A 25,282-nucleotide genomic window follows, 5' to 3' on the forward strand; every position below is an offset into this window, starting at 1 on the left:
AAACAGTTTGTATACAGGATAAATTGGAAATGATCAACAGAAGGAGATACAGGAACTAAGAGAGATTAGGAAAGGCTTCCCGTAGAATGCAGAATTTTATTTGGAACTTGAAAGAAGTCAGCCAAGACGGGAGGCAGAGATAAGGAAGGAGAGCATTCCATGCATAGGGGGCAGCCAGTGAAAATATTGAACCTGGAGTTGGGGAATTCTAGCTTCAAATGTCACCTCAGATAATTACTAGTTGTATGTCTTTAGGTAAGTCACTTACCTCTCTGGGTCTCAGTTTCCTCATATGTAAAATAAGGGAGTTGGACTTAATGGTCCATAAGGTCCTACCATCACTAAGTCTGGGGCAGCTGAGTAGCACCATGGATAGAGTACCCAACCTAAGGTCAGAAAGACCTGAGTTCAAATTTGACCTCAAACACTTACAAGTTTGTGTGACCCTGGACAAGTCACTTACTACTGTTTATCTAAGTTCCTTCATCTGTAACGTGATCTGGAGAAGGAAATGGAAAACCACTCCAGTATCTTTGCCAAGAAAACCCCAAATAGAGTCACAAAGAGTCAGACACAACAGAAGAATGACTGACTGAACACCCTAATTTTACAGGTGCACATATTCAAATTTGATTTGTCAACCTTAAAGTACTATATGAATGTGTGATTACTGATTTCTGAAGATTTCCCAAGAGAATCAAGTGACATTTATCCACCTCTTACAAATGGTTTACTTTAGGAGCTCAGTGACTGCCCTTGGGCTTTTATCTCCTAGTGTACAGAAATATCAAGATTCCTTGCTAGGAAATTTGAAGAAAAACTGGCCATTTCTGGTTCCTTGTAAAACTGCAACACTTCACTTGAGACCTCTCAGGAAGTGTTCACAGCTGACAAAGCACACATCCCTTTGATGATCCTCCCCCATACTTCAGTGGTGATTATAGAAGAAAAGAGCATGGGTGAAGAGGGGGAGAGGCTCCACTCTTAGAAGTAATGGGCATCTCCCATTGGCTAATTAGATCTCAATTACATTACATCAGTGTTTGCAATTCAGATCCTTGCAAGTTTTCAAGGATTTACATTCCAGTCCATCTAAATAACTCAGCAAAAGCTAAACCGACCTTGACCGAGCTGTATCCTTCTCAGCTGAATTTAAATTTAGAAAAATGGAGGTCGTTTTGACACAGCTTAAAGATTTTTCTTCAAAATCTGTCACATTTAATAGCTGTAGCCCAGCAGAAGCTTCCTCCTTGAGGTATTACAGCAAAGAAGATGGACCAAATAGACAGAGCTTAGACATTGAAAGTGCCCTGGCTTTCCTCAGAAAAGAACTGGTAAGAATGCTTGAAATATTATCCACTCCCCAAGGTCACTATTTGGGGCCACCCCTGCACCAAGGGAAAGCACGGGAAATCAAAGTGGTCCACAACAAGGATTTGGGGAGACAAGAAAATACTGCCCATATTCCCAAATAGGGCACTCGTTCCCTATTACTAAGCGAGGCCATTTATAAAATCCAGAAAATACCCAGCATAATGACCCTTTATAGCTCAAAAGTGCCTGGAAACTAGTAGCTTTTTCAGTCATTAGCCATTATGTGTCTGACCACATTGCTCAGATTTATGGACAAGCTCATATCAGGATAGTCTCTGAACTCTGCATTTTGCTTCAAAGTCCCACTTATTAAAGCTGACATGCAGAGTCGATGTCCCATGTTATGAAAATACTGGAGATCTGACTTTATTAAATATAGTTGCTGGCTATTGTTACCAAGAAAACCCCAAAAGGGGTCCCAAAGAGTCAGACATGACTGTAGTGACTGAACAACAACAAAATTGTTACCAAACACAAATCTTAGGACCATAGGCTCTCCTCTTATTTCCATCCCTGCCCCTCATTAAGAGATTCCCTGGCTCTGTTGGAATCATAGTTATAATAATAATGGTTGATAGTTTGTTAGCACTTCAAAGTTTACAAAGTACATAATATATATCATCCCACTTAAACCCCTTGACAAAACTCTAAGGTAGATACTGTAGATATCAATAGCCCCATTGTACACATAACCAAACTGAGGGTCAGACTAATTGCCTATAATCACACAGCTAATAAGCATCAGAGGTGAGATTTTAACCCAACTCTTCCCAGTTTCATATCCAGTATTTTATTTTTTTAATTTAATTTTATTTTTTTCTTGTTACATTTTAAGTTCTCAAACGTCTTCCTCCCTTCCTCCCCACCTCGCACTAGAGAAGACCACTATTTGAGAGAGAGATGAAACCATACTATGCATACTTCTATTTATCATTTCTCTCTCTGGAGGTAGATAGCATCTTCCACCATAGACCTTATTATAGTTGATTTGAATATTTATAATACTCAGAATATTCACAGCTATTCACAGTTATTCTTCAAACAATATTGCTGTTACTGTACACAATGTTCTTTTTGGTTCTGCTCATTTAACTTGTCATTATTTCATGCAAGTCTTTCCATGTTTTTTCTAAAAAAAAAAATCTGTTCATCACTTCTTATGGTGCAGTAGTATGCCATCCCAACCATATACCACAACTCTTTTAGCCATTCCCCAATTGATGGACATCCCCTCTATTTCCAGTTCTTTGCCTCCACAAAGAAAGCTGCTATAAATATTTTAGAACATAGAGGTAGTTTTTCTTTTCCCTTGATCACCTTGGAGAACAGAACTAATAATGGTATTGCTGGGCCAAAGGGTATACAGTTTTATAATTCTTTGGGCATAATTCCAGATTGCTCTCCAAAATGGTTGCACCATGGTTGTATTAGTATCCCAATTTTACCACATTCCTTCTAATATTGGTCATTTTCCCCATCTATCATTTTAGCCGGTCTGAGAGGTGTGAGACGATATCTCAGAGTTATTTTAATTTATAGTTCTCTAATCAATAATGATTTAGAGCATTTTTCATGTGACTACATATATAGCTTTGATTTCTTTATCAAAAAACAGCCTGTTCATATTCTTTGACTATTTATCAATTGGGGAATGACTCATACTCTTACAAATTTGACAGAGTTTTATATAATATGCTGTCCTTGAAAATACTTCATTTCTATTTGAAAATTATTTTTACTACCTGGGCTACAAATGTTACTGCTCATATAATGAAAGCTCATTCAGAATCAACTCAACGTGGGTTTATAGGATCAAAGATTTAAAGTTCAAGGAAGCTTTGAAGTCATCAACTCCAACCCTCTGCTTTTATTGATTTAATTTTTTTAGCTCTTTTTATATTGAAACTTTTTTTACATAGGTATTGCTTCCTAAACAACATTCCTTCTCATTTTATAGGAGAGGAAATTGAGGCACAGAGAGGTTAAGTGACTTGCTTAAAGTCATAGAGATGGTTGGGATATAATCATGGGACAATCTTAGGGTCATGACTTATTCTCTGTGTCTAAATATCAGAACCAGGCTTCAAACTAAGCCATTTTGAATCCATTGAGAATCACATAGTTCGATAAATCAGGCCTTTTTTTAGAAGAAAAAAGCAACATTGAAAATTGGCTTTGTGTCCAACTCTAATGGATAGAGTGCCAGACCCGGAGTCAGGAAGACTCATCTTCGTGAGTTCAAATCTGTTCTCAGACACTTATTAACTGTTTGACTCTAGGAGAATCACTTAACCCTATTAGCCTCAGTTTCCTCATCTGTGAAATGAGCTGGAGAAGGAAATGGCAAACCACTCCACTATCTTTCCCAAGAAAACCCCAAATGAGGTCATCAAGAGTCAGACACGACTGAATGACTGAATAGCAACAACTAGTCATCAAATTGTTTGTAATGACTTTTCCCTTAGAAAGGTTATTTGCTGTAACATGAAAGATATTAAGCATCATTAAACACAATGCATAAAGGAAATTTGAACCAGTCAATCCAGTAACAGAGAATTTGAATAAAATTAAAAGCCCATGGTCAAAAGAAAGATAATCTTTAAAACATCCATTTTTATCCTAAGAATAGCCCAAAGAGTTTAAGAAAAAAATAATTTTCATTGTTGCCTTTCTGCTTTGGATGGAGAAGAGATTGGCTCTGGGACTTTGACCCTGCAGATTTAACCTTTACCTAACTTTCCAGAAAAATTATAAAATCTCTAAAAAGAAAAGAAAAAATACTCATGTAAAGGTGAAAATAAATGCCTAGTTCTGCTTCATGCCAGCAAGTCACAGCTTTCCAGCACCTCAGTTTTTTTCTTCTATAAAATGAGAGGCAGTAGGAGTGTTGTAGAGAAATGAGAGCTTTGTTAAAATAAGTAAATAAATAAAAGCTTCACTATATTTTTTTAAATAAATGTTCTCTAAGGTCACTTCCAGCTCTGACTACATGATCCTACAAAACAAAGTTGACTATCAAAGGAGCTTTCAGCATGTGAACAACCACATCAGGAATTATTCCCCAAATGAAGAGGCAAACATTTTAGCACAGTATGTGTTATTAGGCTGACTGGATGTAGTGATTGAAAAGGACCTGGGTATAAAAAATATGGGATTATGTTTTAGAGAATTAAAACAGGTTTGTGAATCAGCTCCAGTGCTTAATAGTATCAGCATGAAGTGTATGGTTCCTACAGGTTCATGAAAAAGGCTAATATGAAATTGTAAGTTCCTTAAAATGGCCTTACATGAGAGTAAAGGGGAGAATGACCGGGCATAGCAGTGTCAACATAAATTGCATAGGAAAAATAAGCTAAATTTTGTGCTGGGAGCCATGCACACATCTCCCATGAACGTGAAAGGAAAATGTGTGAGGAGTAGCCATATTACCTTTACCAACAAACGCCCTGCTATTCCCCTTAGGTGACTGCATTTCTTATTCTGGCACTTATTCCTTTTCTATTAGGCCATGGGACAAAGCTAATGACATTATTTGTTCACTAGGAAATATTCAGTCACCAAAAGCGAATGATAACTAGTAACAGTTATTTCTATGGGTAGCAAAGCACAAAACATTTCAGTCTGTCATTCCTGGCTTCCTTTAGTGTTACAATAGTCAAAGAATTAGTTGGCAGAGTGGATAGAGTGTTGGATTTGGAGTCAGGAAGACCTGAGTTCAAATCCTGCATCAAATATTTGCCAGTTATATGATTCTGGCCAAGTCATTTAACCTCTTTCAGCCTCAGTTTCCTAATCTGTAAATTGGATAATAACACTTACCTCCTGGTTATTGTGGGGATCAAATGAGATGATATTTGTAAAGGGCTTTGCAAACCTTAAAGTTCATTAAGCTTTGAAATTATTAAATATATCTTACATTATATATGGTATATCACATAAATATGTATATTTATATACATAGATATACACATAAACAAAATATTCTTCCACTTGCTCCTGATTTAAATTTGGTTTCATTTGATTCAGTGCTTGCAAAGATCTTTTTTAGTAGGGGATAGGAGATTCTTGTGATTTTATCAAATAGGAAGGTCTTCCAAGGTCCTGATCCTGCTTAAGTGTTTTCTGAGAGTAAGAGGGACAAGTCATTCAGCAACAGTTACAAGTAGAAGAAATTGGATTGCTAGAAAGGCTGCACATCTAAACACATTACATGTAACCTAAAATGTCCCAAATTATTTGGCAGTGGCCCTCGCTGTTGTGCCGAATTCTGTAGACCAACTCCAGAAGCTTGGTTTGGTGCAGTTCTTTCTATTTCTATCATCTATCCACATAGTAGAATATTTCCTGGACTCCTGTCCTCCGAATTAGTGCCTGGCACATAGTAAGTGCTTAGTGAACGCTTGTTGACTAAATGGCTGACTGAATTCATCGCTACATAAAGGGGCTGGGTGATTCTGGCCAACCTTGTTTAAGATAGCTCAATAAATATTATATTGGATGATTCACTGATAGCAGAGGAATACTCTAAATTCTAAAGGGAATTTTGAATTAGGTTAGATATGATCCTTATCTTCAAGGATATCACAGTTTTAAAATGTGAACTTTTCAGAAGTAGAGGTGATAGGACGCAGCCAAATCAGGGCTAGCCAATAATAGGTTTCATACCTGCAGCTCAAGATACTTCCAAAACTGTTGAGTAGTCTGGAAGGGAAGAAGTTGGGAATAGGAAAGGAGATGAGAAAGGAAGAGGAAAAAAGATAAAATATATTCTTTTTCCTGACACTCCAGTTGCTTTACAAGCCATTCAGATTGACTTCAGCCTGCCTTGGTGACTTTGACAACTAAGGTATAGTTTTCATAAACAGTCTGTTAGAGAAAGGAAAGGTTTATAGGAGCCAACTGGTGGAAGACTAATAACAGAAAGGGAAGAAGTATTGGAAAATAGGATGAAAAATAGGTTTGTGAATCAGCTCCAGTGCACTGACACGATGATCTGGACACATAAGAAAGAGACTGTGAAAGGCCTGATGACTGCAGAGAAATGAAGAACTCTTCAAACAGGAAAGGTGGAGAAGGCAGATTGGCCCAGCAATCAGGGAGGGCACACAATTTGAGGAGTTCCCCAAAAAGCCCCTTGCCCAAAAGATATAGTGCCTGAAATTTTATTCTAATAAGCCTGTGTTCAAATTCCTATGAGTTACTCTGGATGGGTGGAAAGGGTTGTTGCTGGCTCTCACCTCCTAGAAATCAGAGTTCCAAGAGGATAGGATGGAAGACATTTGGGCTTTGATGTGATGGAGGAAGTGAGAAAGACCTCAAAGTATAGGCACTGCTGAGTGAAATGTTCTCTGGGCACCTAAAAAATAGTAATGAAAACTGGCAACAAATACTGCTTTAAAGTGTTCAAAGCACTATCTATGCACATACAGTGTGTGTGTTTATACACACATATGTATACATACATACACATATAATATATGTATATACGTATGTATATGTGTGTATATGCGTGTGTTTATGTGTATATATACATATATGTGTGTATATGTGTGTGTATGTATATATACATGTGTGTGTGTGTGTGTGTGTGTGTGTGTGTGTGTGTATATATATATATATATATATATATATATATGAAATACAGGGTATCCCAAAAGTCAAGGTAGCTAGGTAGTAAGTACAGTGGTTAGAGCACTGGCCTTAGAATCAGGAAGATATCTTCTTGAGTTCAAATTTAGCTCAGAGACTTAGTAGCTGTGTGACCCTGGGCAAGTCACTAAACTCTGTTGGCCTCCTGATTCCTCATCTGCAAAATGAGCTGAAGAAGGAAAGAGCAAACCGCTCCAGTATCTTTGCCAAGAAAACCCCAAACGGGGTCAGGAAGAGCCAGACATGACTGAAACGACTCAACAATAACACCCACAGTCTTAAGGCAGTTTTAAGCTTTAATGGCTTAAACTGGATGAGGATAGAGAAAATCTACATCTATATACACATATACACACATATGTACAATCTTATTTGAGTGTCACAATCATGAAATGATTATCCCCATTTTACAGATAAAAAAATTGAAACTTAGAGGAGTAAACTGAATTGGCTGCACAGCTATTAAGTGTCCAAAGGCAGGATTTGAAGCCAGATCTTTCTGTCTTCAGGTCCGGGGCTTTTTCCACCTCTTTGAAATTGGGGATGAACAGCAAGAAGAGAGAGTAGATATATACGTTTCAGGACTTCAGGATAAGAGACAAAAGGCTACAGTTAGTTGACCTAGTTACCTACCGGGTCCATATTGATAGCATGCAAATCCACGCTGAACACACTCACTCATGCAAAAAGGATTCAGAGGTATGCATTCCATTTCAGTGCCACACACTCTGTCCCCATCTTTTTGTAGCTCAGAGAAATGAAGCTACACATGCAAAGTATGCCTAGGAATCACTCTATTCAGACAACTGCTGACCCCAGATAGCCCATAGCTGCTAGGGGCTATGCAGTTTTAAAGTGAATCTGACAAAAGGAGCTAGATCCTTTTATAAATTGATCAAGCTAGAGTAAGCAGACCTCAGTTGCTTTGAATACATGGATCACTGGTATATCTAAGCAATAGTTTGATGGGATTTCTTTAGTTTCAGGACTTGCACTCATGAATATTTATTAGTCACTCAAGCTGTCTCTATCCACCCTTCCTCTAAGGAAAAGGGTCCAGTCTAACCAGCCTGCATCAGATACCAGTTACACACTTTGCCTACTTCACATTTTTGCTTTGGGCTGCTCTTTGCCATGGGGTCATCTCTTAATCGTGTTCAATCATTCTCTATACCAGAGATCTTCCCTTCTCTACTCTCTATCTTGTCATCTCTTCTTCCCAGGGAAGAAGAATGAGAGGTCTTTTTAGAAGTAGGATGGCGATTCACAGCACACTGGGGAAAAAATTAGGACACTCAAGAAGGGGGAAAAAGTGTATTTACTTGTTACCTTTAATGTATCTTTCTCATCAAGAATTTCTGAGATCACATGAGGTAAGATTACTAGAGAAGTAAATAATGTCATAAATTCAGAGCTAGAAGGGAGCCTAGAGACCATCTATTCCAAAAGCTTTTATTTTATGGATGAGGAAACTGGGACCTACAGAGATTAAGTGACTTGCCCAAGGTCACATATGTAGTAAGTGGCAGAACCAGGACTCAAACCCAGTTTCTTCAACTCCAAATTTATCCCTCTTTCTGCTGTACTATGCTGCCTACCCAAGGAATAGAGAAGCTGTCCTGAAGCCAGGAAGGATGTTTCTATTTTCTTTTGTCTCCACGTCTATTTTATTCTTATAATATATAAGAGAGTTGAGAATAATTGTGGATGTGAATAAAGGTGAGAAGAGCATGATTCAGGGCTATAAGTGCCCTTAGGATATTGTCATCCACAGGGATGGGAAGGGCACTTACTAAGACAATGACTTTAGACTGTGCATTAATCTAAAACTTTAACAAAAGTTTCTTGAAATTATATTTGTTTCCTGTTAAATGTATTTTTTTCTTTGCAACAGTCCCCTTAAGAAACAACAAGCAAGATAAAGTTAGACAAAAACTTACGGTTCCTCTTCACTTATCCACCAAAATAAAACATAGAAGATAAATAGCGTTATTATTCCAAATAGTACAAATTCCAAAAAATGCTGACAAGTCACTAATCCCAATAAAATATATGGAAGTTAATTATAACTGAAGCGTGCAGAAGTCACCAATAGATTGTAATCAACAAGATTCACTGAAGGAGCACTTTGTTGCTGCTAAAAGGACAAGCCATTTTCTCTCCCTTCCCCTCCTCTTCCTTGGTCTGCATTACATAACTCCTAAGGACAGGCTCAATGCTAAGAACAAAAAAGGCTGAATACCCGAAATGAAAAAGAGAATCTGCTGGTTCCTAAACCCAATAAAAGCCTTGAAAGCTTTGACTTTGAAACTTCAAATCAGCTGATGTCACCACTAATCTTCAGCCTGAAGTCATAGTCATTAAGCATTTACTAAATGCCCACAATGTGTCAGGTATTATGTTAGGTGATAGGAATACAAAAACAGTCCCTGTTCTCATGCAGCTCATAGTCTAATGGGGGACACAACATGAAAACAATTATGTACCAACAATCAATATGCAGGATAAATTGGAGATAATCAACAGAGAGAAGGCACTAATATTAAGGGGGATCAGGAAAGGTTTCTTACACAAGACAGGTTTTAGCTGAGATTTAAAGGAAGTCTTTACCAGGAGGTAAAGATTGGGAGGGACAATATTCCAGGCATGGGGGATAGTCGGTGAAAATGCTCAGTCTACAGTTGCCTACTTTCTTTAATAAACTCACTATGGCATGGAATTGACCCTGGGCTCTTGAAGGCCATAACAGCAGAGTGCAAGGTTTGGCAAATACTGCTCAGATGGGTTTCAAATATGTCATGATAGATAAAAGGCATATCTGCCATCCTAGGAACTATGGCCATAAATAGGGTAGAGACACCTAAAACTTTGCTTCAGGGTGCTAAAAACTTAAGGATCCACTGGATTTGCAGTACTTCAGCAGCAGAAAAACATTTGAATTTAGTTTAGAAGAATCTACTTCAAACGGAATCTACCTCAAAAGCCATTCTCCTATAAATAGATAAGGAATTAAAAGATATGAAGAAAAAGTTATCAAAAGAAGAATTGTAAATTATTAACAATCATGTGAAGGAATACTCCAAATCACTAATAATAAAAGAAATTCAAATCAAAGTAATCTTGAGGTTTCACCTCATGTCCATCAAATTGGCAAAATGGGAATAATTAATGTTGAAGGGGTCATAGAAAGATAGATACTATCTTTCTAGAAATTGGTATAACCATCATGGAAGGCAACCTGGAATTAGGATAAACCAGTGATTAAAATGTCCATCCTCTTTTGCCTAAAGATCCCACTTTCAGACATATACCCCAAGAAGTTCAAAGATAGCTATTCAGTGCAGCAGCAGCCCTTCTTCCTCCACAGTGGTCCCTGTGACCTCTGACTCCATATCAAAGGGACCCGCAGTTGGCATTGATCTTGGCACCACTTATTCCTGTGTGGGAATCTTCCAACATGGGAAAGTGGATATCTTTGCGAATGACCAAAGAAACAGGACCACCCCAAGTTACATCACCTTCACCAATACAGAATATTTAATTGGTGATGCTGCAAAGAATCAAGTTGCAATGAACTCCACCAACACAGTTTTTGATGCCAAACATCTGATTGGTTGCAGACTTGATGATGCAGTTGCACAGTCAGACATGAAGCATTGACCTTTCATGGTGGTCAATGGTGCAGGTAGGCCTAAAGTCCAAGTGGAGTACAAAGGGGATACCAAAAGTTTCTATCGAGAAGATGTATCTTCCATGGTCTTGACCAAGATGAAAAAAATTACTAGATGGAAAAAGCTATCTACATCCAGAGAAAGAATTACGGAGTCTGAATGCAGATTGACGTAAATGATTTGATCTCTATTTTTTCTTCTTTTTTGGTTTTGTTTCTTCTCTCTCATGGTTCATTCCATTAGTTATAATTCTTCTTTACAACTTTACTATTGTGTAAATAAATTTAACGTGAAGGTATATGTAGAACCTATGTCAGATTACATGCTATCTTAGGGGGGAGGGCAGAGGGGGGCGGAAAATTTGGAACTCAAAAACTTGTGGAACTGAGTGTTGTAAACTAAAAATAAAAAAGAAATTTTAAAAAAAGAAATTGCTGAAGCTTCTTTGTCACAAGCGCTGTGGTCACAGTAACAGCCCATTCCAACGATTCCCAATGTCAGGCCACCAAATACACTGGAACCATCGCTGGTCTCAATGTGCTCTGAATTATCAGTGAGCCAACTGCCGCTGTTATTGCTTATGGCTTGGACAAAAAGGTTAGTACTGAGAGAAATGTGATGATTTTTGGAGGTAGTTCTTTTTGAAGATGGTATCTTTGAGATCAAGTCTACAGCTGGGGACACCCACTTGGGTGGACTTTGACAACTGCATGGCCAACTATTTCATTGCTGAGATCAAGCAAACGCACAAGAAGGACATCAGTGAGAACAAGAGGGCTGTCACCATCTGTGCACTACTTGTGAGTGTGCAAAGCACACACTCTCTTCCAGTACACAGGCCAGTATTGAGACTGATTCCCTCTATAAAGGTATCAACTTCTATACCTCAATCACTTGACCATGTTTTGAAAAGATGAATGCTTATCTCTCCTATGGCACACTGGACCTTGTGGAAAAGGCCTTAAGAGAAGCCAAGCTAGGCAAATCATAGATTCGTGACCGTCCTGGTGAGTGGTTCTACTCAAATCCCCCAAAACCAGAAGCTTCTGCAAGACTTTTTCAATGGCAAGGAGCTCAACAAGAATTTCAATTCTGACGAGGCTGTTGCCTATGGTGCAGCTGTCCAGGCTGCCATTTTGTCTAGAGATAAATTTGAGAATATGCAGGACTTGCTGCTGTTGAGTGTCACCACTCTTTTCCTTGGAATTGAAACTGCTAGTGGGGTTATGATAGGTCTGATCAAATGTTATACCACCATCCCCACCAAGCAGACACAGACCTTTACCACCTAGTTGGACAACCAACCTGGTGTACTTATCCAGGTTTATGAAGGTGAGAGAGCAAAGACAAAGGATAACAACCTGCTTGGCAAGTTCGAGCTCACAGGAATCCCCCCAGCAGCCAGGAGTGTTCCTCAGATTGAAGTAACATTCGACATTGACGCAGATGGCATCCTCAATGTTTCTGCTACGGATAAGAACATAGGCAAGGAGAGCAAGGTCACCATCACCAATGACTAAGGACATCTGAGCAAAGAAGACATTGAGTGTGCGGTCCATAAAGCTGAGAAATACAAGGCCGAGGATAAGAAGCAGAAAGACAACGTGTCCTCCAAGAATTCTCTTGAATCTTATGATTTCAACATGAAGGCTACCATAGAGGATGAAAAGCTGCAAAGCAAAATTGGTGATGAAGACAAAAGAAGATCCTTGGCAAATATAATCAGCTGGCTGAATAAGAACCAGACTGCTGAGAAGCAAGAATGTGGGCATCAGCAGAAAGAATTGGAGAAGGTCTGCAACCTCATCATCATTAAGCTGTAAAAGTGCAGGGGACATGCCTGGTGGGTTCCCACAGGGTGAAGCAGCCCCCTCTGGAGGTACTTCTTCTAGACCCACCATTGAAGAGGTTGACTAAATGCACCAGAAGAAAGAGCATTCCACATAGCTTTTCAAACAATTTAAAAGTAATACTTAAGCTACTATATAAATCTGGGCATTCTGAATTCTTGAGTGTGTGCAGAGGGAGAGAAGTGAACAACATTGAACTTTATGAGTACTGTAAACAAGGGGAAATACAATTCTTGTCCTGGAGAATAAAACCTATTTAAACTTGACACCATAAAAAAAAAGAAGTTCAAAGACAGAAATGTCCCAAAACCTTTAAAATATTTATCACAACATTTTATGTGATGGCAAAGAAAAGAAAACAAAGTAGATGCCCATCAAATGGAGAACAGCTAAAACAAATTGTGATACATGAGTGTAATGGAATATTAATGAGCTGTGAGAACCAGTGAGTGTGATGAGAAGCATGGAAAGACTTAGATGAACTGAAGCAAAGCAAACAGAGCCAGCAAAAAATATTTACAAAATGACAGCAACAACGTAAATAGGAAAAAACCCAACTATGACACAATGGAAAAAATATTGCAGAATCAAGAACAAGCTTGATCCCAAGCTCGAAGATGTATGAGAAGCTATATCCCTTTGCCCATGTGCAGAGATGGTGGTCAACAGATTCAAAATACTGTATATGTCAGATATTTTTTGACGTTGATTGATTTTGTTTTTTAACTAAAATTTTTAATTAAAAAAATCCATTTTCTTCCCCACTGCCAACCCCAATGAAAAGAAAAAAAAAAAGAAAACTCTTGGAACAAATATGCATAGTATATCAAAATAAATTCCCTTATTGGCCATGTCCAAAAACTATATGTCTAATTTTGTAGTTTTGCCCACCACCTCTCCGTCAGAAAATAGTGTACTTCATCTTTGATCATCTGGAATCATGGATGACTATTGAACTGGCCAGAGGTCTTAAGGTGTTCACTGTTTTTTGCAGCATTATTATTATCAAATAAGTTGTTCCCCTGGTTCTATTCATTTCATTGTTCATCAGTTTATGTAAGTCTCCAAAACTGTTCATTTTTGTAATATTGATGTTATATAAATGGCCCTTCTGTTTCTGCTCACCTCATTCTGTAGCAGCTCATGCAAGTCTTTTCATGTCCCTGTGAAATCTTTTCCCCCATTTCTTACAGCATAACAGTATTCCGTTGTGTATTCCACCGTTTATTCAGCCATTCCTTAATTGATGAATACCTCCTTAGTTTTGAGGGGTTTTTTGTCACCATAAAAAGAGCTGCTATAAATAATGTTGAATCATAGAAATGTTTCTTCTTTGTTTGATCTCTTTGGGGTATAGGCCTGGCAGTGTTATATCTGGGTCACAGTTTAGTAGCTTTTTACATATAATTTCAAATTGCTTTTGAGAATAGTTGGACCCATTCACAGCTCTGCCAACAGTGCATCAACATGCCTGTTTTCTCTTATTTCCCTCCAAAAATTGCTATTTTTTCTGTTATCTTTGCCAATCTGATGGGTACGCGGTAGAAACTTGGAATTGCTTTAATTTGCATTTCTCTAATTATTTGGAGTATTTTTCATATGGCTATAGATAGCATATATAGATAGGGGGCAGCTAGTTGATGCGGTGGATGTAGTACTAGTCCTAGAATCAGAAAGATTTGTCTTCACGAGTTCAAATTTGGCCTGAGACACTTACCAGCCGTGTGATCCTGGGCAAGTCATTTAACCTTGTTTGACTCAGTTTCCTCTTCTGTAAAATGAGCTGGAGAAGGAAATGGCAAACCACGCCCATATCTTTGCCAAGAAACCCCCAAATGGGGTCATGAAGAGTCGAACACCACTGAAACGACTGAACAACAAAATAGATAGTCTATATTTTTTCCCTTGAGAACTACCTATGCATAACCTTAGACCATGTATCAATTGGGGAAGAAAGTCTTATTTTTACAAATTTGAATCAGCTCCAGACATAGATATAGAGATAAAGATACAGATATATAGACATATCTACATCTAGATATGTCTATATATCTCTATATATCTCTATTAGAGAATCCTGCTGTAAAGATTCTTTCCATTTGTTTGTGTAAAAGCTTTTTTTAATTTTATGTAATCAAAATTAACCTTTTTATCTCCTATAATCCTCTCTATCTCTTATTTGGTTATAAACTTTACCTCTCTCCATAGATCTAACAGGAAATTTTTTACTTGTTCTCTAATTTGTTTATGGTATGACCTTTTATATCTAGGTCACACATCCATTTGGAGCTTATCTTGGTATAAAAGTGTGAGATATTAGTCTAAATCTAATTTCTTCCATGCTACTGTCCAATTCCCAGCAGTTTTTATCAGATAGTGAGTTTTTATCCCACTAGCTGGAGTCTGTGTGCTTATTGGATGCTAGGCTACCAGCTTCATTTGCTTCTATATGTTGTGTACCTAATCTGTTCCACTGATCGATCTCTCTGTTTTTTAAGCAGTACCAAATTGTTTTGGGAATTACAATTTTGTAGTATAGTTTGAGATCTGGTACTGCTGGGCTCTCTTTATTCCCACTTTTTCCCCCATTGGGACTTGACCTTTTTTGTCTCCGTATAAATTTCATTATTATTTTTTCTAGTTCTATAAAATAATTCTTAGTTTCACCACTATTGCTGATTTTTCCCCTTTCTTTTTTAAAAAATAAACCCTTTGTTATAAGGAAGAGAGGGATATAGGAGAAAATGTAAGCAACACAAAAACAAAAGGTACCAATAATGATCTCTGCTCAACTAATTAATTAATTAATTGAGTGAAAAAAGATATATAAATAAATAATAGGGAGTTACCGGATAGCTCCCTTCTTCTCACTGGTTTCCATGCCTCTGAGGAACTACTCCTCAATCAAGTCCCACTCCACTCCACCCTTCTCCAGCTGATTCTGTCTTTCAAAAATTAATTTGGGAATGAAATTTGTGCCATTTGCTCCAGTCTGGTTAAGTACTTTAAGATTCATCCAGAAGGTATACGCCTTTGCATTTCTCTAATTATTAGCAATTTGGAGGATTTTTATATGAGTACAATGTATGAATATATGGCATTTATTAATACTGCACTTGGAATGAATTGGAGGCAATGAGGGAAGGAGCAGGGCTGAAGCAACTCATGAAACCATGTATAGTCTTGGAATCAATCCATATGATTTGATGGAAGTAATATTCATACCAGCAAATTTCCTGATCTTTGAAACATAAGCATTATCGAGGTAAGTAAGACCTCAGTGAGCCTTGTGTGGTATCTGGGCCTTGTCCTTTAAAGTCTCATCTGTCCACATAATCAATCAATTTTAGAGTTGCCATCTAATATCTAAAGTACGTTAGTCCCACTAATGTCTAAAAAGAAATCCCTACTACAACATAGCCCATAAGTGGTCAACCAGCCTTTGCTGGTGACTTACAATGAAGGGAAAAGTACTACTTCCAGAGGCACCCACATACTAATTGACAGGAAGTTCTTCTTTATATCAATTCTAAATGTGTCTTTTTACAACTTTTTCCCATTGATCTTGGTTCTTTCTTCTTGGGTCAAACAGAATAAATTTTCTGTATTGGAAGTCAGAAGTCCACTATATGGTGTCAGGTACAATGTAGATTCTACATGCAGGTAGAGGGTTGAACTGGATGGCCTTCAAGTCCTCTTCCATCTCAGACATTCTGTGATTTTCTTTGTGAGGGTATGGGGACACATGAGTAGGATTTAGGGAGCCTGCATGTTGAAATGGAAAGATCACTGAACTTGTAGCGCTGCTACAGTGGAAAAAACAGAGGACCTGGGCTCAAAACTTAACTTTGATAACCTTGGGCAAGTCACATAACATCTGTGATCCTCAGTTTCCTTATTTATGAAATGAGTGGGTTGGAGTAATTGACCTCTGAGGTCCCTAGAGGCAGCTAGTTGACATAGTAGATGGAGTACTGGATCTGGAGTCAGGAAGACCTGAGTTCAAATCCAGCCCAAATATTTACTATCTATGTGACCCTGCGGAAATCTGTTTGTCTCTGTTACCTCGATTATAAGATGGGAATAATAACACTTACCCCACGGGGTTGTTATAAATTCAGGTCAAAAGAGATAACATTTGTAAAACACTTAGCTTAGTACCTAATCACAGTATATGCTTTATAAATTCTTATCTTCCTTCTGCTTCTTTCTTTCTCTTCCCCTTTCCAACCAGAATTTTATGATTCTACGAACTTGAGTTCAAATTTCTGTGTTTAAAACCTGAGCTTCCACTGATTCAATCAATAAACCTGCCAATCAATAAACATTTGTCGAGTATCTACTTCATGCCAGGCACCGCGCTAAGCACTATGGATACAAAAAGAGGCAAAAGACAGTCCCTGCCTTTAAGGAGCTTACAGTCTAGTGGAGAGACAACAAGAAATGAATGTGTACAAACTAGCTACATACCCGATAAATAGGAAATAATTTAAAAAGGGAAGACACTTGAATTAAGAGGGGGTGGGAAAGTCTTCTTGTAAAACAGAGGCATCAAACATGGCTCAGGAGTATGGCCCAAACCAGATTAAAATGTAATTGGGAAATATTTATCAAAATAAATAAAAATACGATAGAACATAGATAATGTTGATATATTGGTTGTTGGTTTGTTTGCTGTTTTTTTTTTAAATCAAACATAGGACTGAAAGATAGCCCTTGGAGCAGTATATGAAGTTAATGAAGCCCTCTCCTTAAGAGGTATGTGGCTCATAGACATCCTTATGTACAGTTTAGTGGCCCTGTTTCTATTTAAGTTTGACACCACTGCTGTAAAAGATAAAATTTTAGTTGGGACTTGAATGAGGCCAGAGAAACCAGTATATGGAGATAAGGAGAAAGAGATTTCCTGGCACGGGGGACAGCCAGAGAAAATGCCCAGAGCTGAGAGATGGAGTGTTTTGTTCACAGAACCCCAAGGATGTCAGTGTCAGTGGCTCAGAGTACTGGACGGGAAATAAGGTATAACAAGACTGGAAAGAAGTGGAGTGGATTATGAAGATCTTTGAATGTCCTTCAAACAGAGAGTTTTGGCAATAGGGAGCCACTGGAGTTTATTGAGTGGGAGTGGGGGTGATATGGGGGTGAAGCTAAACTTGGGAAGTCATTTTAAGCTATATATGTTTCCTTCTCTGTAAAATAAGAAAGTTGGACTAGAAGGATCCCCTCCAGCTCTCTAACTGTGATCCTATGACCCTAGCTATGGAATTCATAGTCTCAAGGGAGCACCTCTTGCTAGCAAACCCTCATGCTGTATTCATGATCCTCTTCTGAATTTTCAGCAGCTGTAGCTCTTTTGAACGAGACAGAATTTTCACAAGTGAGCATTGGACTAGTCAGTCAGTCAGGCAGCTCAAGGACATGGTGTTAAAAGGAACTAGCAGTGGCCCAGAAAGTGAAAACCATGAGCTCTGATCCCCACTCCACTCATGGCTTATTTGGTCACCAATCAGGAAGGGAAAATTAGAGAATTCAGAGCCAAAAAGGGGCCTTGGAGATATCATCTGGCCTAATTCCATTGTTCTCTTTGAAAAGATATAGACACTCAGAAGGGTTAAGTGACTTGCCCAAAATTACCTGGATGTCAAATGGCAGAGCCTCAGCTCAAATCTAGGTCTTCTCACTCCAAATCCATGCTGTTACTCAGCTTCCCCATAATGCTTGCTTGCAGTCTTGACACTTTCATATTAGGCCAGAAAATTGCAAAGCCAGTATATTTCTAAATAAATATCAGCAAGTCAAAAAATCAGTCCAAAACCCCAACTAAGAAAACAGCCATAGCAGAGAGGACACTGGATTTAAAGTCAGGAAGTTCTGGATTTGAATCCTTTTAGGATTCTTAGCTGTATAACCTTTGGCAAGACTCTTAATCCCTCTCAACCTCAGTTTCCTCATCTGTAAAAACTAATACCCATTTCACATATATAAGGAGTACATCAATTTTTGTTGATGAGGGGAGAGAGAAAAGAGAGCAAGGCTTGCCAGATTCACTGACTCTGTCTTTTTTATTTGCATTCCTGAGTGGATTTCCACAGCAACCAGGTATATTATGGGAACGTGGGTAGAAAGAATCTTCTAACTCTCCCACTAACTTCCTTTGCAGTCTTATTAAAAGGGAGTCTCCAGGATGATTTTAAGGGAGACAGACTAGTGAGCCAGAGGCATTATAGGGAGTTAAAAGCAATTTTAGACCGTAATTCATATGACTTCTTTAGACTAGAAGAAATTGAGTGACAGAAGAAGTAAAGAACAGACTTAGAAACCCCTAAGGGCTTCTCCAATGATTAACTTGGATCTATAATCTCAAAAGACTGAAAGATAGCCCTTGGAGCTATATATAAAGTTAATGAGGTCCTCTCCCTAAGAGGCAGAAGCTGCCTCACACACCTGAAGATCAGCAGGTATCAGGGGGAAACAGTTACAACAGAAGGAAGCTTAGTAAAAATACCCAGCAGAGAGAAGCACAATCACATCGCTGGAGAGCCTACATGGTCTGAAGGCATGATTTATACTGCCTGTAAGTGTTCCCTCTGTGTGCGTCTAGCTATCCATGTTCTCTAGATATGTGTTCCTCTGTATAGGCTCTTTGGTATATTCCATGTTTGTATCCTCTCCCCCAATGGTAATGTGTTAACCTATGAGAAAATATATTCCTGAATGTATGGGGGAAATATTTCTTGTCACTTATTTTTCCATGTGGTTCAACAAAATATCTTTAGCCTTGAACTAATGGTTTGCCTAATAAATGAAAACACTAGTGGGGGCTCATGAGCTTATAAGTAGAGGTTGAATCCTGAAGGGCTTCAAATCTGGCATGACTTTCTGAAACTCCATAAGAGAAGGGAGTCCACAAGACCTAGACAGTGCTATTCACTATTATTATTGAAGAAAAGATCAATCTCAGAATGAAAAACATTTGAAAGCATTTCCACTGCCAAATTGCTCACCATTTAGAGGACAACTTTCAATTTGCTTGTTTGAAGGGAGAAAAGATAGCAGGGTAGGGAGATATTATAAGCAAAGGGAAAACTGCCAACTCATAAAAGCTTTTCATCTACAAATAACTTTGTCTAGACAGTCCTATCAGATGAAAAATATCTACCTGATGGCAAAAAGAGGGCAATCCCTTTATTACAAGATTTCCCCACCACATCTTGTTTAGAATCCAAATCTGCTGGTTGGCAAACAGATTCTCCTTTTCCTTTTGCAGCACTCATCTCTAATAAAAAAATTAAGAATAACCTCTTAGCAGTTAATTTAGATTTAAAAATCACACCACTGAATAATTACAAGTTTTGCCAATGATTGTCATTTTATCTGGATGTCTGGTATTTTGACAGAAAATGATTGGCATATATTAAAAACCTGCCAGCTATTAACCCAGGAAACAATAAAACATTGATCTCTGCCAGAAGGGGGTGTGGCACTTTGAAAAATGTTTGATTTGAGAGGAACCTTTCTGTTTTAAATGGCATTATTTGAAAGGATGTGTACCACCAGCTCACCACCTGATATATCATCATTACCTGATTATTCTCAAGTGCCCCCATAGGTAAAAAGCTCATGCTGAATCCTCAGGAGTTTACAGTCTTTTGCAGATATGTAAGCAGATATAAAAGGTAAGTAAACAGTGTGTAAGGAGGTGAGACAGACCATGCTTCCTAAGGTCAGTTTCCCATTCTTCTCATTTTCTTTACTCACCTACTCTAGGTGTTGTCCTTGGTTCAAACAGTAGATAGGATAAATAGCCTTGCTAGGAGACGGGGAGCAGAAGGGCAGTGGGGAAAGGCCATTTCTATCAGAGATCAACTATTGCACGGTGTTTTACAAATGAGAGCCTCTTGTCTGGAATATTGTAACAACCTACTACCAGTGTGTCTCCCTCCTGCAGCTCATCCTTCATACTAACACCAAAAAGAAAAAACCCTTCATGATACAGAGATCCACCCATGCCATTTATCTGCTCAACGAACTTCAAAAGATCACTGATTTAGAGCTGGAAGAGGCCTTAAAGGTCATCTGGTCCAACCCCCTCATTTTATAGATAAGGAAAGTGAAGCCCAGAGAGGTTAAAATCCTTCTCAGGTTCATACCGATAGTGAGTGGCAAAGCTGGGTTTTTAACCCAGGGATTAGAACTTAAATTATAGGATCATAGATCTAGAGATAGAAGAGATCTCTGAAGTCACTTAGTATAATCTTCCAATTTTACAGATGAGGAAAGTGAGGTCCAGAGATTCCAAGTAATTTCCCAAGGTCATATAGATTGTAAGTGGCAAAGTCAGAATTTGAACTCAGGTCTCCTAATTCCAAAGCCAGTGGTCTACACCACACTGCCTTCAGTGGCCCCTTATTTTTCCTAGGATAAGATATAAACTCTTTAGCTTGGCATTTAAAGTATTGAAAATTCTGTCTCTGTATAAATTTCACAGCCTTATTTCCTAAAAGAAATAGAAGTTTCTAATTTCTCATGTACTCTGTGTTTTAGCCAGCTGGACCACTATCTATTTCCCCACAGGTACTCACCATCTCAAACTTCTGTGCACAAATGCAGTCACCCCTTCCCCAGTCCTCCAAGCCTAGAAGGCATCCCTTCCTTCCTCTGATGAAATCCTCTTCCCCAGCCTTCCAGGCTCAATTCAGATGCCATCTCCACCAAACCCATGCAACTGAAAGTGATCTCTCAAATCCTACCACACATTGCCTCGATCTCTCCTGCAAGAAGCTATGTTCTTTGAATGTACGGATTGTTTCATTCTTTGTATTGGTATCCCCAACACTTAGCACGGTGCATGGTATATAGTAAGTGCTTAATAAATATTTGCTGATTGATCGATTGATCATAGAAAGGCTCTCTTCCTTCCCTTCCTCCAGTTCTACCTGATTTGTCCACATGTCATGGCCTCCTTTTGTTGTTGTTAAGTAGTTTTAGTCATATCGAACTCTTCGTGACCCTATTTGGGGTTTTCTTGGTAAAGATACTGGAGGGGTTTGCCATTTCCTTCTCCAGCTCATTTGACAGATGAGGAAACAGAGGCAAACAGGGTTAAGTGACTTGCCCAGGTTCACACAGCTAGTAAGTGTCTGAGGTCAAATTTGAACTCAGGTTTTCATGACTCCAGGCCTGGTACTCTATCCACTGCACCACCTAGTTGGCTTCCCTAATAAACTGTAAACTCCTCAAGGGCAGAAATTGGGTTTTCTTTTTTTTTTTTGTCTTATCTTGGCACAGTACCTTGTCAATAGTCAGACCTTAATAAACACGTATGAAACTTATTTGACTTGTTGTTTGCCCTTTATTCTTGAAAAGGACCATGAGATCAGAAAGGTGATGCCATGACTTGCAAGCAAGTTGGATTTAAGTGAGACAGGACTGTGCAAAGTCACCAGCCTCACTTTTACCTCCAGAGCCATCTGGGTCCAGTGGCAAAACATGGATCAGGATGATAGGAAATGGCCCCGGATATAATGGGAGACCATGGCCTTTTTAAGCTAAGTTCTTTCCCAGGTCTCAGTTTGACTGAGGTAATGCCCATTCAGTGATTAAGGCTAAGTAAGAAATGAGTCAAAGAATGGCCTCTTCCACCTAGTCAAATACATGACTAGGTAAAATGTGCATATATCTATTTGACTAGATAAAATATTTTTGTGGGTGGCTTTTACATATATGCATGCATACACACACACACACACACACACACACACATACACACACACACACACACACAAATCTGGGATTGGAAGACCCTCAAGGTTTCTGGCCAAAATGGAAACAATCGCTATTTATATTCACTCTGAGCAATCAGGACCCAAGCAATATTTGACTTAGGAATTCATGGAAACCTCCAGGCTTCTGGAGGAAATCTCTATCTGATGACACATTCATACCTTCTTTGGGTGCAAGAGAAGAGGGATAACACATTCAGTTCTCCTATTTCTCCTATCCTAAGAAGACAGGAGTAATTTTCCCCTCTCCATTGCCTAGAATTTTGTTCTGACTGTACGTACAGGTAGTGATCCTTAAGTCTGTCTGTGCAGTATTGAGAAGGAGGTGCTATGGGGTCTTGGAAGTAGAAAAAGACACTAGAGGCACAGTTGGAAGAAGCACATGTTCTCCAATGGTTCTCATAGTATTAGGTCTGTAGCAAAATATTGAATGAGAGGAGTCTGATGGTACCATCACTTCTACCAGAGTAATTAGAGGAAGCAGGTGGCAGGTCTGATATGACTTGGCTCAAGTCAGTCTCATTGCGGCCAGGAACATGAGTAGAATGTGGGCAACCTGGGAGGCTTGGCATGGCTATAGAACCAGTAGTATTGGGGTCAGGCCTTTCTCCCTGTGTGCTAACTGTGGTCCATTGGGGTATTTACAGGTGTCCGTGTCAGTTTAGGATTATGGCTCCTGCTACTCCAAAACCCATGCTCAGTATACACTAAAATTGGCTGAAAAAACCACGATGAAATCAGTGGTCACATCCAGACTGGCGCTTTTGGTCTGTCTAAACAAGACTAGGTTTTCATTTCCTGTTCCTTGTGCAGGGGTATTCAACAATGGGCTTGGCATGTAGCAGAGGTTTTGAAGACTGACCAAGTTCTTCAGAACACTCAAGCTGATTTAATACATTGTACTTTACTTCTGAAATAATCATTTTACTTTTTTCCCCATTTCTTGAATTTACTGGCCTTCTTTTGTCCGGTAATATGTATCTTATAGCTTATTATGGTATTATTTCATGTGGGGAAATGATAGTACATAAGGCAAAGGACAAAAATGTTCAGTGCTGACTTAATATGAGGTGTACGCCATATATCTAATGGACCAGGGACAGTACGGCAACTGGATGATGTCCACCATGGATCACCAAATTGCACACTGGGTCTTTTGTTGACCTTTCTTTTTCAGTCCAATGTTTTGTTTGTTTAACTGATAGCTAGTATCATTAGGGTCTGTTAGAAAAACCCGATGTGTTTAGCTTGGCAAAGTGATAAAGTGAGTTTGTTTACATTCTCTGTTCCCAAGGCTAATTGTCGTTTTTAAATACCCTCTCGATGTGCTAAGACTTCATAATGAGGGTAGAAAGCTCGGTTAAATAACACTAGGTTGGGAATAGAAGTGTCAACACTGGGCAGAGTCTCCTAATTTGCTGATACATGGTGATCATTAGCCAGCAGACTACATAGAATGCATAAGGATGTGCAGAAATGTGCATGCAGAGGTAATGGCTTGAGTATATTAGGACCATGAAAATATGGCGGGGCCAGGACAGTGGGCAGCCAGAGTTTAAGGAAAAACTGTGAAGATCTGGAACCAGGAGGAAAAAAGGCATGGCAGAGAAGTCAATCCAAACTGATAGCATAAGAAGGTAGCGAGGTTGCTTAGGTGGATGCATGGATGAAGAGCTGAGCCTACATTCAGACCTTGCATCCGACCCTTTGCATCTTGCCAAGTTCCTAGCACAATACTCTGCCCATAGAAAACACAGTAAAGGATATGTTGATTGAACTGATGCTTTTCCTTTTGAAAAGCATTTTTAAAAGGGCTGGCTCAAGTCATTTAACCTCTTAGTCTCAGTTTCCTCATCTGTAAAGTGAATATAATAGTAACAACCTCATAAGATTATCATGAGGATCAATGAGAAAACATAAACAAGATGCTTTTTGAACCTTAAAGCACACTATAAATGTTATCACCACCACCAGCTCCATCATCATCATCCTTAATCAACTGTGGGGGGCAATAATCGAGCAGTTTGCTAATGGGCAAATCAAAAGGTCAGTGGAAAACAGTGTCAAAAACAGGGAAATGAATAGAATCCAGAGAATGAACATACATCAAAAGTTAGGACAAAGCAGAGGGTTAGGAATCGAGTTAGTAGGTAGAAAAAACCCAGAGGAATACAGATTCAGAAAGATTACGGCAAGGTGAATGGTCAAAAGTCCAGGTAATCAGGAACTGGGATGCTCACGGGAACAGGAGGGTTAAAGTAAATTGGGTAGAATAGACAAAAGGAATGAACAAAGTTCTGGCCCCGTGAAGAACTCTTTACATACTTCCTACGAAGATTGAAGCCAAAATAAGGTCAGAAGCAGTACAGATCCCACAGGTGAGAGTCGGTAATTGAGTTCAGCTGGAAGGGGAAATGTGGGTGTCACACTGATGGGAACATCCTGATTGGTAGTTCCAGGATAATAAAGAAGTTACCCAGAAAAGATAGGTCTTAATCCCTGGGATAGAATGAAATAGTGTCTGAGTCCATTTCATCTTTTATTATTTTTTTTGGCCAGGCAATAAGCATGGAAAAAAGGCTTCAAAGAACTTGTGTCTTCTTATAAGGAAAATCTAGATACATTCAAAAATTGGTTGGTAAACAAAAACAATAAATACAGCTTGACCATATCATAAATTTAACTTACAGTATAGAACTAATATGCTAACTAAAACAGCTATTTGCTTAATAACATCTTTACGTTTTAGAATTTAGAAAGGATTTGAGGATCAGACAGTGATTTGGACAGCCCAGATCTCCTTATAAAAAATGAATTTTAACATTTAACACAGAAAGCATTTTTGTTGGTTGTTTGGTCACTTTTTTTCAGTTTTATCCTACTCCTTGTGACCCTATTTGGAGTTTTCTTGTCAAAGATAATGGAGTGGTTTGCCATTTCCTTCTCCAGCTCATTT

The sequence above is a fragment of the Trichosurus vulpecula genome, chromosome 1, assembly GCF_011100635.1.
Source record: "Trichosurus vulpecula isolate mTriVul1 chromosome 1, mTriVul1.pri, whole genome shotgun sequence".
Classification (NCBI taxonomy): Eukaryota; Metazoa; Chordata; class Mammalia; order Diprotodontia; family Phalangeridae; genus Trichosurus; species Trichosurus vulpecula.